The sequence below is a fragment of the Saccopteryx bilineata genome, chromosome 5 (genome assembly GCF_036850765.1).
Source record: "Saccopteryx bilineata isolate mSacBil1 chromosome 5, mSacBil1_pri_phased_curated, whole genome shotgun sequence".
Lineage (NCBI taxonomy): Eukaryota > Metazoa > Chordata > Mammalia > Chiroptera > Emballonuridae > Saccopteryx > Saccopteryx bilineata.
In genome coordinates this window covers 5,914,598-5,929,664 of record NC_089494.1, presented here as the reverse complement: position 1 = coordinate 5,929,664, position 15,067 = coordinate 5,914,598, and the positions used below count along the sequence as shown (strand labels likewise).

At 48.8% G+C, this 15,067-nt stretch overlaps 1 protein-coding gene across 5 annotated transcripts in view; it reads left to right on the top strand.

Moving 5' to 3' along the window:
- DGKD (diacylglycerol kinase delta) overlaps positions 1 to 15,067 on the top strand; it is a 123,783-nt gene that overhangs the window by 47,067 nt on the left and 61,649 nt on the right. The window contains exon 1 of one of the 5 annotated variants that reach the window (XM_066281074.1): positions 13,240 to 13,415. The exons of the other annotated variants lie outside the window; for them this stretch is intronic. The gene's annotated coding sequence lies outside the window, so the exon portion shown is untranslated. Of the gene's footprint in view, positions 1 to 13,239; positions 13,416 to 15,067 lie in introns of those variants that run through there. 5 annotated transcript variants of the gene reach the window in all.

Below are 15,067 nucleotides of genomic sequence, written 5' to 3'. Positions count from 1 at the left end.
AGGAGGGGAAGAGAGAGACAGAGAGGAAGGAGAGGGGGAGGGGTGGAGAAGCAGATGGTTGCTTCTCCTGTGTGCCCTGGTCGGGAATCGAACCCGGGACTCCTGCACGCCAGGCCAACGCTCTACCACTGAGCCAACCGGCCAGGGCTTCTTATGGTCTTATTTTTATCTGCCTAACTTCCATGGACTGATAGTGAGAAGTTAATCTCATTCAGACAATTATATTTGTCTTTTTTTTTTTTTTTTTTTTTTTTTACAGAGACAGAGAGTAAGAGAGAGGGACAGATAGGGACAGAGAGATGGGAAGGGAGAGACATGAGAAGCATCAGTTCTTTGTTGTGGCACCTTAGTTGTTCACTGATTGCTTTCTCATATGTGCCTTGACGGGGGGGGGGGGGGACTACAGCAGAGCGAGTGACCCCTTGCTTAAGCCAGTGATCCTGGGCTCAAGCCAGCGACCTTGGGCTTCAAGCCAGCAACTTTTGGGCTCAGGCCAGCAACCTTGGCGTTATGTCTGTGATCCCACACTCAAGCTGGATGAGCCTGCACTCAAGCCGGCGACCTTGGGGTTTTGAACCTGGGTCCTCTGCATCCTAGTCTGATGCTCTATCCACTGCGTCACTGCCTGGTCAGGCATATTTGTCATTTTATTCATGTATTTCTAACAGTTTTTACCTTCCCCATTTTTGATGCTTTTTAAGTACATCACTTAATACCCTGATTATAGAATATTTATTAATAAAGTAACATTTTTTACATTGAATAGTTTTTGTCACTAATTGTATTCTGATATTAATGTTGACATGCTTTCATTTGTTCAGAATTTAGTCAATATGCATGCTTCCTTCTTCCACCCTCACTTTTATCTTTAGTTTTCCTTGTTACTTTAGATGTCATCTTTCTGAATAGTCTATTTGTAGAATTTGCATTATTTCAGTCTGGAACACTTTGCTCTAATAGTGATGCTTCCACTTGTCGGGGTGTTTCCGCATCTGCCCCTGTGTTTTGTGGCTGACTGTAATTGTACTGGCTTCGTTGTATGCCTCCTTGGTACCTCTCTTCTGTCTTGCATCTCTGTGAGTGGTATATGTACTGTTCACATTTATATTTGTTAATGACTTGAATTGAAAATTTCCTTTTCTTCACCCACTTACAGTTCACAAAAGTTTTATGCTGTGTCTGCTTGTAGCCAGCCTAAATGGCGATGCTCCTTTGGTCCAGGTTTGTTCCAGACTGAATGTGTATCCACATAGAGCGTGCCGCTCCGTGTGTTCTTCCACCAGGTGGTCAACCGTCCATGTCACGTTCAGGAAAATGAGAAAAGACTGAAGAACAAAGGAGAGAAACCATGTAAATGTTTTGCTTTCCACAAAGGGGTCAGAATACGGTGTTTTCTCTCAGCTGGCTCCGACAGCGCACTGTTTTCCATGTCGGTGCTGCAGGCGGCCACCGGAAGCCAGCCTTGAAGCTGGCCCCGTCCTCGAGGGGAGCTGCACGTTTCTGCTTGGACTCTGGGGGTCTCTTTCTCTCGTGTGGTGCTGGTGTTTGCTTACCAAGTTGTCTGGTGTGCAGTGAGCCTGCTGTCTTCAGGCTCTGGTTCTGGTTTTCCAGTTTTGAAAGATGTGTTTGTTTTCTTTTGTTCCATGTGCTTTGTCTTGTTCTTTGGGAACTTTGCTGGTTTGTTTGTTCATTGATTCAGCATATATCTATTGGGCCTCCCTGGGGCCAGGCACCGTGCTCTGGAAACTGGTGAGTTTCCGTGGAAAGGCTCTTCTACATCAACCTTTTGTTTCCGCGGGGGCTCGGTGAAGCACACAAAAGGGGCACCACTACAGGCTGGAACAGGCGGCAGGGGGCAGAGACATGAAGAGGGGTCAGAAGTAAAATCCACTGAAGGGAATGTGTGCAGGTGTGTCTGTGAGTGTGTGTGTCTGTCTGTCTGTCTTGTGTATATAGGCACTTTGCCAGGGACCGGTATAGGGCCCAGCATGTACATAGACCTTGTGATGGGGGACATGCTACCACTGTGAGGACAAGTGGAAGAAGGCTGTGTAGGTCGCTGGGACCAGAGGAAGAGGAGCCCACAGGAGGCCATGGGGAGGGTGTGGGTTGATCCTTCCACCTGTGATGCCGTGGAATAGTTCCCTTGAGTGGAATTCCCAGCTCTGCAGTGTTGGAGCATTTGACCCTGGCTGCAGTATAGACGGTGACCTGGAGGAGGAAGGGGAGGGTGTACAGGATGAGGTAGGAGAGGGCGGCTTCTAGCTCTTGCTGGAAGGGATGGAGGCTGGGCAGGGACCGCAGGTGCCAGCCGTTCAGCCTGGGATGTGGTGGTGAAGGTGCCAAGGCTTTTGCCTTAGAGCAGCAGACTGGTTAAATGAATTACAGATACTGGTAGGGACCAGGGGCTGTGAGGTCATGGGCGTGGGGTGCTTCATCTTCCACGTCTGCCATGTTGTCCTGCATTATTTTTATTTGTTGATTTTCTCTAATTCTATTTGTTAAAGTTTTAATTTAGTTTCTTACTGCATTTACTTGTGATTTTTACCCTGTTCCAGCATAGTTTTTATGTTCCTTTAACTTTGTTTTTATTCTGGCGTATTTTCATTTGATGGAGGAAGTATTTTTCAAATGTCTTCTGTTTAACGTAGTCATCTCCCTGCCTCAGGGAAAGATTTTTCTTTGAGCGCCTCCATTTTCTTTGGGGTTTCTGAATGTTTTCATGGACTTTGGATATTCCCCCTCCCTTACATGTTTATCTTTGAGTTTCCTTAGTGATTTTAGTTGTCATCTTCAAGTCCTATGCTGGCTGCTTTTATAATCTTCCTGTAGCAGCCCAGGGCAACTGAGGAGCTATTAGAGTTCAGTGTTTTGTTTGTTTTTTTACTTATTTTTCCAAGTCAGTGTTTTCATCATTTTTAACCTATGTCCTATTTTAATAAAACCTTGGGGCCCTGGCCGGTTGGCTCAGCGGTAGAGCATCGGCCTGGCGTGCGGGGGACCCAAGTTTGATTCCCGGCCAGGGCACATAGGAGAAGCGCCCATTTGCTTCTCCACCCCCCCCCCCCTCCTCTCTGTCTCTCTCTTCCCCTCCCGCAGCCAAGGCTCCATTGGAGCAAAGATGGCCCGGGTGCTGGGGATGGCTCCTTGGCCTCTGCCCCAGGCGCTAGAGTGGCTCTGGTCACGGCAGAGTGACGCCCCGGAGGGGCAGAGCATCGCCCCCTGGTGGGAAGAGCATCGCCCCTGGTGGGCGTGCCAGGTGGATCCCGGTTGGGCGCATGCGGGAGTCTGTCTGACTGTCTCCCCCCATTTCCAGCTTCAGAAAAATACAAAAATAAAAAATAAAAAATAAAGCCTTGGTATAAAAAATAAAGCCTTGGTAAAATGTCATCACTTCCTTTAATGTTATTTAAAGTTTCAAAGTGCAGCAAAAGCAGATAGAAGCAGCAGGGTACAACCTAGGTCAGGGGTTGGTAACCTTTTTGGCTGAGAGAGCCATGAATGCCACATCTTTTAAAATGTAATTCCATGAAAGCCATACAACGACCCATGTATGTTATGCATTATCCAATAAAAATTTGGTGGTGTCCCAGAGGACAGCTGTGATTGGCTCCAGCACCCGCAACCATGAACATGAGGGTAGGAAATGAATGGATTGTAATACATGAGAATGTTTTATATTTTTAACATTATTATTTTTTTTATTAAAGATTTGTCTGTGAGCCAGATGCAGCCATCAAAAGAGCCACATCTGACTCGTGAGCCATAGGTTCCCAACCCCTGGCCTAGGTCTGTTTGCACACTGCTCCCCACCTCGCTGTCCCTCCTGAGGGTCACTGTCCGAGTCCACTCGGCTGTGTTTCTTTTGTTATAATGCTGTAATGTGTGCTGTGTGAGAGCAAGGGTTTTTGTCTGTTTTGTTCACTGCTTTCCCCAAGTGCCAGCACACAGTAGGTGCTCATAACTACTTGTTGAGGAATGACTTGGACACTGCGAGTTTCAGGGTGATTTGGGCTGTGTTCATGTCACTGAGGTCACTCAGCAGAACCAGTGTCACTCGGCTTTCAGTGGACCAGACCTTCCTGGTGCAGCGTGCAGTGCCAGGGAGACAGCAAGTAGTGCAGACACAGGACCAGCGGGCCATGAAGGGGATAGCTCGGGCTGTGGCATTGGGTGGGCTTGCAGAAGGCCTTCCTGGTGCCTAGAAAGATCGTGGGCAGTGGCCAGCTGTGCCGGGTGTCCAGAGGGAGGGAGCAGGTGTGCGAGAATTATGAGATGGGCAGAAGCCAGGGGGAAGTACTTTTCCAGGCTATGGGGAGTAAAGACTTTCTTGACTCAGCGGTAGAGCATCGGCTCAGTGTGTAAATGTCCTGGGTTTGATTCCCTGTCAGGGCACACAGAAGAGCCCATCTCCTTCTTCACCCCTCTCTCTCCATCCCCTTCTCTCTCTTTCTCTTCTCCTCCAGCAGCCATGGCATGATTGGTTCGTGTGCATAGGCCCTGGGTGCTGAGAATGGCTCTGTGGAGCCTCAGCCTCAGGTGCTAAAAATAGCTCGACTATGAGCATGGCCCCAGATGGGCAGAGCATTTGCACCAGACAAGGGTTGCCAGGTGGATCCTGGTCATGGCACTTGTGTGGGAGTCTGTCTCTCTATTTCCCCTTCTCTCACTTGGAAAAGAAAAAAAACATTTTTTGACAAACGTATTGGAAAGCTATTAAGATTTTTAAAGCCAGGGGTGATATCCGTGGGTTTTTGTTCTGTCTGGCTGCTGCTGGAGACTGGCTCCTCAGAGGAGAGGTGGCTAGAAGTGTGCGAGGACGGCGGGCAGGGAGGGCCCTTTGCTGTGGCCTGACGTGGGGTGGGAGGGAGCCTGCTGGCACCGCAGGGGAGGGACAGGGACAGAAAGGCTGAGTGCGGAACAGTGGCCTTGAGGCCGTAATTGGCTGTTCTCCTGTCACCAGCTCTGTGCTGTGATTTGCATGACTTGGGAATTGGGTAACAGTGCTAAAGAACACTGGGGAATTGAGCAATGTGATCCAGATGCTTCCTAGAAAGCAGCTCACAAGGAGTCCTGGTCACATCGCACTGGGCAAGACTCAGGTGGCCCTGTCCCCTTTACCAGGAGCCTGTCACTGGCCCCTTCCAGTTTTAGAGCCCTCACCTCTTTCCTTCAGGGACTGACTTCACGGTAGCTGGTGACTGAGGCTCTTTCCCTTTTGAGGAGGTAGAATCAATGGAATTCAATTTAGTAAAGATTTTCTTTTTTAAAATTGATTTTAAAGAGAGTAAGTGAGAGAGAAATATTGATTTGTTGTCCTGCGTATTCATGTGTTCACTGGTTGGCTGTTCGCATGTGCCATGACCGGGGTTGGAACCCACAGCCTTGGTGTATCTGGATGGTGCTCTAGCTGCCCAGCCAGGGCTAGATTTCTTAAACTTAGTTGTATAAGGAGCTTGTCACCCGAGGTGGACACAGTGCTCCTGACTGATGGTGGAAGCAGGTCCAGGGCTGAGGGCAGGCAGGTGCTGGCTGTGCCCTGGCCTGTATCCCGTGAAGGGCGAGGAGCCTGGAGCACACGGGGACTGTGACCCATTCACGCCCACATCCCCTGGCAGAGGGTGTTGGCTCTTGGTGGAAGTTTCACTTCCCAGAGCCCTTCATCCTGATCAGGGTAGCCCTGGCCACCTGCTGTCACACCACCACCCACTCATCACTCTCTGTCTTTGTGGCCTTGCCTGTGACCTCACCCTCGGACCCCTCAGGATGTGGTACTGGCGTTGGGTGGCGTGTTGGCCCTAGGACGAGCAGTGGCTGTGGTTTGGCCGAGGCCCACATTCAGTTCCCCAGATCTGGGATGGGACACCCTCCCTCAGTGGGGCTCTGGGTCCCCCACACAGTCAGAGTTGGCTGGGCAGCTGGAGGGCAGATAACCAGAAAGCCAGTGTCGTGAGAAGAAGGTGCCTGTGGGAAGGATGTGTTTTTGGACTCCTCTGTTATGACATGTTCAATTACCTTTTACTTCATTTATAGAGAAAATTATGTGTCATATGGTATTTCCAAATTTTGGGTTTCTCAGAGGAATCAGGATCTCTGTCTTTGACAGTCCAGGCTCTGTGTTTGCTGGCACGTGTCAGAGCCCAGATAGCTGGGCCAGGCTCTCGTCCTTTGTCTCTGAAACGCCCCCCAGGGCCTCGCACAGCAGCCCTGCTCATAGGCAAGGCCTGGGAGCCCTGTGTGAATCAGTGCAGCCTCTTGCCTGCCGAGTGACCTGGGGCAAGGCACTTAATGACTCTGAGCCTCAGTGTCCTCATCGAGAGATGGGCTAATAATTTAAGTGCCCACTTATGGGATTGTTGTGAGGATTTAAGTGAGTTAATGCAATGTAGGCATGATGTGTTTACTATTAGGATGATAATTGATGCTCTTTTAGTTTGGTTTACTTATGTTACTTAAATGAAATACTGCATACTTTTTCTGTTTGTTGAATAATAATTTCTAATTAAATAAGTCACTATGGATTATTCCAGATATCACTAGGCCCAGTGCAGTCTGTCTCACTCTCACCCCTTTGAGTCGTGCCGGCAACTGCAGTTGGGTTGAATCTTGAAGAGGAAAGACAAGTTTTACTAGAATATACCTGAAATAGAAAAACATTAAAAAGAGTCATTTTGCCCATTTAAAAAAGCACTACACATCATTGGGTACCTCCTTGTTTCTGACCTAATGCAGCCCAGGGGATCTGCGCTCCCAGGCTCTCCCGGCCTGCCCAACACGGACCTGCCGCAGCCAGGCCTGCCCTTTGTAGGGTGAACACCTGTGTGTAGGTCGCCTGGTCTTCATGGGGCCCCTCAGTTGGGAGCCCTCTCCCCAGATCTCTCCATAGACCTGTCTATTCTTCAAAGGTGGGGCGAAAACTCGCTTCTTTAAGGTCTTCCTGTTCACACTGGCCTTCTGCTTTGGGACAGTGGCTCTGTTCCCAAACTTGCTGTGCCTGAGCACCGTATGGGACTCTTAAACAAGGTTCCTGGCACCATCCCCAGAGATTGTGGTGCTGTTTTACAAATGGATGATTTTTTAAAAGATTTCCACGATTTTGAGGTAAAACCACAAGTGGGCCACTCGTGACACTAAGTGAGCACAGGCTCCTTAGTAATCCGTGCAATTAGTCACACATATCTCCTTACAGCTTGCCTGTTTACACTGCTGTCTCCAGTTGAAAGTAACACCCGCTTTGCGAGTCACCGGGAGCTCAGAAGTTGGTTCTGTGCTCCTTTCTGTTCAGAGAGGTTGTTGAATTGTTTCTTTTTTGTAAATCCCTGCGGGACCAGGGATTACTGTGGCTGATCCTGAGGGCCAGCCCCATGGGTTAGCCTTCCCCACTTACCGATGCCCTGAGCGCTGGGGTGAGCAAGACTCAGGAGCTGTGGGGCCCTGTGGTTCTGGGTTCTGGGAACAGCTGTGGGAGGGGCTTGCCCCTTTGCTGTGTTGCATGTGCGTGTGTGTTTCCAGCAAGTTGGACCCTTTGAAAACGTCTTCACCCTGGAGAATACTAGATTAATGTGACAAGTACAGTCTATCCTGGCAACCTAACTGCTGAAATCAAACAGAAACCAGTTGGAAAAAATGCATGGTCTAGAAAGACTTGTTTTTCCTTCTTTCCAAGTCCTGTGTTGTGGCAGACTCTTACTGGCTGCCTGAGGGTGGACAGAGGTGCATAAACATGTTCCCTGTGCTTCTCCAGAGATGAAAAGCAATAATCATAGTTCCTGTGACAAGTATCATAGAAGAAGGTGCAAAGTACTGTGAGAGCAGTGAGAAAGGGCCCGGGGCGGGGGAGCGGGGTGCAGGACTGGGGACCGCTCTTGCAGAGGACAGCGTGGGGGGGCCAGCAGGTGCACCGCCTTCAGGGGCAGGCGGACCAGCAGCATGTCTGGGCGCCTGTGGAGCCGTTCATTTCCCAAAGTGTTTGAATCGTAGTAATGATTTTAGAGGAGATTTAAAATAGGAAAAAAAGATTCTACAGCAGCTCAGCAGCTGTTTTCTTTTTTCATATTCCCTTCAGATTTTTAAAAAGTTATTTAACAACAGCTTTATTACTATATTCTGATTTTTCATAATTATGTTATATAATCAAAATACCCTTCAGGGTTTTTTTTTTTTAGGCAGACATTAAATGTTAACATGTAATGAACACATCAGTGTTTGTGAGTCTCTGATGATCGCTTTTATAGTTGCAGATAACTCATTGTATAGCTACATGTGTCACACATGATCAGTTATGTTCTATTTGCTCCTCAAGTACTTAGGGACATAGAATAGTTTTAGTTTTTACTGTTGAAACTATTGCCAGAGTGAGCACCTGTTCCAGGAGGGATGTTCGGGACAATGCGGGTGGTGTCCCGGCAGAGCAGCTCTGGTGTGGAGCCCCCTCGCCCAGGGGAGGGGGCAGTTTTCCCGGAGAGGGCGCCTTGTGCTTCCTCTTGTGCCCCTTTTCACCTCTGTTGCCTGCCCTGGAGGTTGAGGAGATCAAACTTCCTTCTGTTGTAATTGATTTGGGTTTGGTTGTGGCTGACAGCTTCATTTTTGGGCATGAGTTACTCCTGTATTCCTGCTTCTGCTTACATTGTTTTAGATGAATCATTATTGGATCTTCAGTGTGTCCTAACCCCTCAGAATCTCTGCTGAGCATGTCACCTGTAATAAATGAATGGAGGAGACTGGGCTGGGTTTGATGACAAGGAAATGGACAGATCCCAGGACCCTGGCGGAAGTGACCAGGCTGGTGGAGGAAGTGACGTGAGCAGAAAGCTGGACAGAACATCCCTGTCCGGACAGCATGGCCCGGATGGACAAGGGTGGTGGAGGAGTCGGCACGTGCGGGCGTGAGGGGGGAGGGGGCGGCTGGAGGGAACAGAGGAGCCTGGGCAGAGGCAGAAAGCAAGGACCGAATACTTGTTGGCGTCACGGAAGAACAGAATGGAGGGAAGGACGGGCCCTGGGTTTATTTTTAAATTCCAGGAAAATGGATTGGCCAAACAAAGAGGGTTTTGCCTGGCCTGCGGTGGCACAGTGGAGAGAGCGTTGACCTGGAACGCTGAGCTTGCTGGTTCGAAAGCCTGGCTTGCCTGGTCAAGGCACGTACTATGAGTTGATGATCTCCACTCCTCCCTTTCCCCTTTCTCTCTCTTCTCACTTCTCTGTCTCTCTTTCTTCCTTCTGTCTAAAATCATTAAATAAAATATTTTTTTTTTAAAAAAGAAAGGATTTTTTTTTTTTTTTTTTTTTTTTTTTTTTTTGTTTTGTTTTGTTTTTTGCATTTTTCTGAAGCTGGAAACAGGGAGATACAGTCAGACAGACTCCCGCATGCGCCCGACCGGGATCCACCCGGCAGCCCACCATGGGGCGATGCTCTGCCCACCAGGGGACGATGCTCTGCCCATCCTGGGCGTCGCCATGTTGCGACCAGAGCCACTCTAGCGCCTGAGGCAGAGGCCACAGAGCCATCCCCAGCGCCCGGGCCATCTCTGCTCCAATGGAGCCTTGGCTGCGGGAGGGGAAGAGAGAGACAGAGAGGAAAGCGCGGCGGAGGGGTGGAGAAGTAAATGGGCGCTTCTCCTGTGTGCCCTGGCCGGGAATCGAACCCGGGTCCTCCGCACGCTAGGCCGACGCTCTACCGCTGAGCCAACCGGCCAGGGCAAGAAAGGATTTTTAATATAAACTGAGTGAGAATTAAGTTTAAGATATACATGTTAGAGTAAGAGGTCGGAAACCTTTTTTGGCTGAGAGAGCCATGAACGCCACATATTTTAAAATGTAATTCCATGAGAGCCATACAATGACCCGTGTACATTACGCATTATCCAATAAAAATTTGGGGTTGTCCCAGAGGACAGCTGTGATGGGCTCCAGCCACCCGCAACCATGAACATGAGTGGTAGGAAATGAATGGATTGTAATACATGAGAATGTTTTATATTTTTATTTTTTTTATTTTTATTTTTATTTTTTTTATTTATTTTTATTTTAATTTTTTTGGTATTTTTCTGAAGCTGGAAATGGGGAGAGACAGACAGACTCCCGCATGCGCCCGACCGGGATCCACCCGGCACGCCCACCAGGGGCAACACTCTGCCCATCAGGGGGCGATGCTCTGCCCCTCTGGGGCGTCGCTCTGCTGCGACCAGAACCACCCTAGCGCCTGGGGCAGAGGCCAAGGAGCCATCCCCAGCGCCCGGGCCATCTTTGCTCCAATGGAGCCTTGGCTGCGGGAAGGGAAGAGAGAGACAGAGAGGAAGGAGGGGGAGGGTGGAGAAGCAAATGGACGCTTCTCCTATGTGCCCTGCCCAGGAATCGAACCCGGGTCCCCCGCACGCCAGGCTGATGCTCTACCGCTGAGCCAACCGGCCAGGGCCTGTTTTATATTTTTAACGTTATTATTATTTTTTTTATTAAAGATTTGTCTGCGAGCCAGATGCAGCCATCAAGAGGCACAGGTTCCTGACCCCTGTGTGAGAGGGTTGATTCTGCATTATGCTATATTCAACACTCCATATACGAAAGGGGGCTTATGTTTAATTCTTAGTAATGTGTTGAAAATCAAGAGAGACATGTCCATTACAAACAGGTTCTGTTGCTCTGTTAATTTTCCTGAGACAAGGACCATGTGGCTTACACAACAGAAGTTGATTCTTTCACACTCCCAGAGGTTAGAAGTCTGAAATGCGGAGTCAGCAGGCTGCGTTCTGAGGGCCTAGAGGGGACGCCACTCTTCGCCTCTCCGGGTCTCATGGCGCCAGGCGTTCTTCCCTGGGCTGTGACTGTATCACTGCAGCCTCTCCTGCGTCTTCACGTGGCCTGTCCCCGTCTTCACGTGGCCTGTCCCCGTCTTCACGTGGCCTGTCCCTGTCTTCACGTGGCTGCTCCTCCTTCTGCTGTGTCTTCTCTTAGTATTGACACTTGTCATTGATTTAGAGCCTGCCCAGATCAGATAATCCAGGATGATTTCATCTCAAGATCCTTAATTACCTTTGCCAAGACTCTTTCAGATAACCTCACGTGCATAGGTTCTGGGAATTAGAACGTGAACATATCTTTTTGGAGTCCATCTTTCCACCCATTATGTCTGCTTATATGAAAAAAGTGGCAAAATAAGGATGGTGTGAACAGGTTAAGTTTTTTTCTTCCATACAGAAGAAGGTAGTCCTTGTTCAGTATGACAGCCCCCCAGGGTCATCTGGGTCCTCGCAGTATTTGATTCTCCTGGTTCAGGATGGCTGCCAGAGTGCCAGTCACTCCCAGATCCCCTTTTGGGAGATGGGGGGCAGGGAGAGAGGAGAGAGGACAGACAGTGTGTTGCCTGGTAGGGATTTTTAGCTTAGGCTCATAGCTTCCCCCGCACTTTCTAAAGGGTCTGTGGATATGGATGTATGTCAGTAAAATTGGTTTCTATTGCAATCCTTAGTATTTTATTTTCTACATTTAGAGACATTCTGGGAAGGGGTGTATAGGCTTCAGCAGACTGCCAAAAGGGGTCTTATGGCACAAAAAAATGTATTTTGTACATAATATATATGTGTTTATGTGTGTATATACATATAGATATATAAGTGTCAGTGTAAATTGAACGAGAGTTATATTCTCATGTAGAATATTCATATTGAAAGGGATTCTCCCAGAAAATACCATATTGAAATCTTGAGTGACTTAGTCTTGTGGCTGTTGGGATGAGGATTTAGCAGGCTTCACTCCGAGCATCTTGGCGGTTGCCCGGAAATGACCGTGTCAGAATAACATGCCATACATACAAAGAGTGGAGTGCTTCTTCAGGCCTGTATTATAACTTCCTTTTTCTCAAATGATAGTGCTGAAGTATTTCATGGTGTCCAGATGTTTCGAGAGGTATATTATAAAGGTGGTCTTCTTTGTTAGCTGTGTGACTGAGGGCAAGAGGCTTCATCTTTCTAAGATAGAGTTTTCTCATCTGTGAACTGGGATAATACTGATTCATCTCCAGGTTATTTCACTGGGCTTGCAGAAAGTGCCCTCTGAATGTTTTCTAACTTTCAGTTAGAAAGTGTGAGTAGTGTTTCCACCACTGCTCATCACTACTAGTAGGGAAGTAACAGCATTCACCTAGCTCACGCTTAGTACTTATTCTGGGTTATAGGGATTCCGAAGGATTTTAGTTTTCTATACTGTTAAAACAGTGGCATCTGCAGCTGCAGAGTAGATACTCAGAAAGAGTTATTATCCTTAAGAGTTCTCAGGCTGTCCTACTAAAAACAGGAAAAAGAAAATGTAAAGACAACCAAGTGTGATTAAAAATACAAGGTCCCTTTGTTTAATTATCTTATATTTTTAATTACATTTGGTTTCCTTTTCATTGTCTTTTTCTGTTTTTATTACTCTAAATAAAAGGGAAGCTATTAATGGTTTAAGTAGTCTTTCCAGTAGTTTTAAATCTTGCCTACTTGGCACCGTGTTTGCTGAGTGAAGTCAAGTTCCGTAGTAGGCCCACAGAGCATGAGCTTCTCAGCTGTTTCCAGCAGACGTCAGCCTGTGGGCGGGCCAGGGATGCCCCTGTGGTGAGGACCATGACCTTTGTCCATATTTCAACATCAGTTTTCCCTCTCAGCTTGTTTGGAGCTCAGATACTTCCTGGGCAAAACCCCCATGTTGATCACTGGCTCGGAGAGAGGAAAAGCTATATATATCATTGGCAAGCTTCCTTGCCTGGAAAAGCTCTTCCCAGTTTCTGTGACTGCTGGCCTGGATGTAGGACGGGGAGAATTGGACTTGGGGGTTGGGCCGTCCTGTAAGTCCTCTGAGGCCAGGAGCCCTGCCAGACCGGAAGCCCCACGCTAGGGACGCAGCACCTGCTGCCTGGATGCCCTGCCGTCAGTGAGCCTGGCTCCTGGTCATTGTAGGGCTCCAGGACAGCCTGATCTCACATCCTGGCTGTGCCCGCCGTCAGCTGTGGGATCTGAGTCTTGAACAGCTGTGGCTTCATCCTTCCATCCGCACGGGGGGTGGACAGCAGCACCTCGTACATGGTGGTGGGACAGGCACCTGGCACACAGTAGGTGCTCAGTGCATGAAATGGTGTGATTGTTAAAACACACCCTGGACAGCGGAGCAGACCTGGAAGGGCAGCCACAGAAGGAAGTTAATCCAGTGAATTCCATGCTTCATAATCCACTTTGTTCTCAGATTCAAGAAGCAGGAAGAAGCAGGCGTTGAGCCCAACTGGCGGCCTTGTGTTTGCTAAGTGTGGGGTTTCGCTGAAGCAGCACCTGCTTCTGTGGCACAGATGGTCCGCAGAGCCGAGACTCCACGTGCGTGTGAGGACTCGGTTCTCAGAGTCGTCCCAGGCGGGCACAGTGCGAGGACCTGTCTCTCGGGCAGCCTGGCTGGTGAGCGATGGGACCAGTTGTGGTGCTGGGAAGCAGGTTCGAGGGTGGGGCTGGGAGAGGACACAGTTGCTTGCTTGGGCTCTGGGTTATTAGCGAGTAAGGAAATCTAAAATCCAGGCTGTTCTCACAGCACTATCGCGGTGGGTGTCTGTGTGTTATATATGGGTGTGTATGTGTCTGTATGTTCATTGTTAACTCTGCTACTTGTCTTCATGTACACGTGGCAGAGGAAACAAAACCCCCCAGAATGGACAGTGGAGATTGAAGTTTGTCTATAAGTACTTTCGTAAAGTGAAGGTTCTCTGAGAAAAGAAACAGTAGAGAAGGCACATAGGTGGACTGAATCTGTCCTTTGGGTGTCTAGGAATGAATAATTTTAATCTTTCTTTCCCCAGTATTCTTTGGCAAATATGCCAGGGATGTGGTTGATCTGATTTTTTCCTTGAAAGTTGGAGAAATGGTATCATTCTGTCCCAGAATGAACTGGTATTTCAGAGTATGTAGAGTGGTGGGATCTTTTTATTTCCTTGAAACAATTTATCAAATTAAGACAATTCCCTGCTCTGGAGTGGGAGGCTGTACTCCCTCCCCTCCACAGCTGAAGCACCTGGTTTGAATGTAAACTCAGAAATGAAGCCTGCGATCCCCCCACTCCCCACCCCACCCCTACCCTGCCCCCAACACGCCTGCCTTTTTTCCAGGTGGGGTGGGACTGTGGGAGTGGTTGTACTCGTTCTGCACAGGATGTTTAGATAAACCTCAAGACCTCAGCCCAGCGCGGAGCCCCTTGGATATGGCCAGTGCGCCCTAGTCAGCGCGGCTCTGCGGGCCGCTCCCAGACCCACCTCTGCCCCACTGGACACGGGTTAGCGAAGCCGGCCGAAGTTGGTGCCATCTCTGCAGTCTTGTAATGAGACATCTGCAAAGTGGGAGTGGGGTGGTCCCCACGCCACCTGTGGAAAGGCTGAGGGGACACTGACTTGAGGCGGGAGCGTTGGCATCTGCCCTGCCCCTGATGTTGACACCAGGGCCATTCTATTCTCTGGAAAGCAAGAGCCCAGGCATCGCTGATCCTGGAGACTGTTCGGCTCTGCTCCGTCTTCTGAGGAATGAATTTCACAGCTCGCTTTATCAACCACCAGTATCTAATCACACCAAGGAATAGATTGGGTATTTGCTGTTCCCAAAGCCATTGTGCTGGGTTGTCCCGAGCACTGCCAGTTCACACACCCTTTTGTAGCTGAGTTGACACCCATTAATGATTTTTTAAGTGGGTGAGAGAGAGATAGAAAGGGGGAGAGAGAGATGAGAAGCATCAGCTCATAGTTGAGGTATTTTAGTTGTTCATTGATTGCTTCTCATACATACCTTGACTGTGAGGCTCCAGCCGAGCCAGTGACCCCTTGCTCAAGTTTGCGACCACACACTCAAGCTGGTGACTTTGGGGTTTTGAACCTGAGACCTTAGTGTTCAGATGTACACTCTGTCCACTGTGCCACCAGCTGGTGAGAAACATTAATGATTCTTGGCATCCACTTTGACTTGCAGAAGTTTCCTGGCTTGGGTGATAAAATTACATGGTCACTTGAGTCATTCAGAGAAAGGTTCACCCTGTCTCTTAAAGAACATTCCAGTGCACTGTGACTAAGATA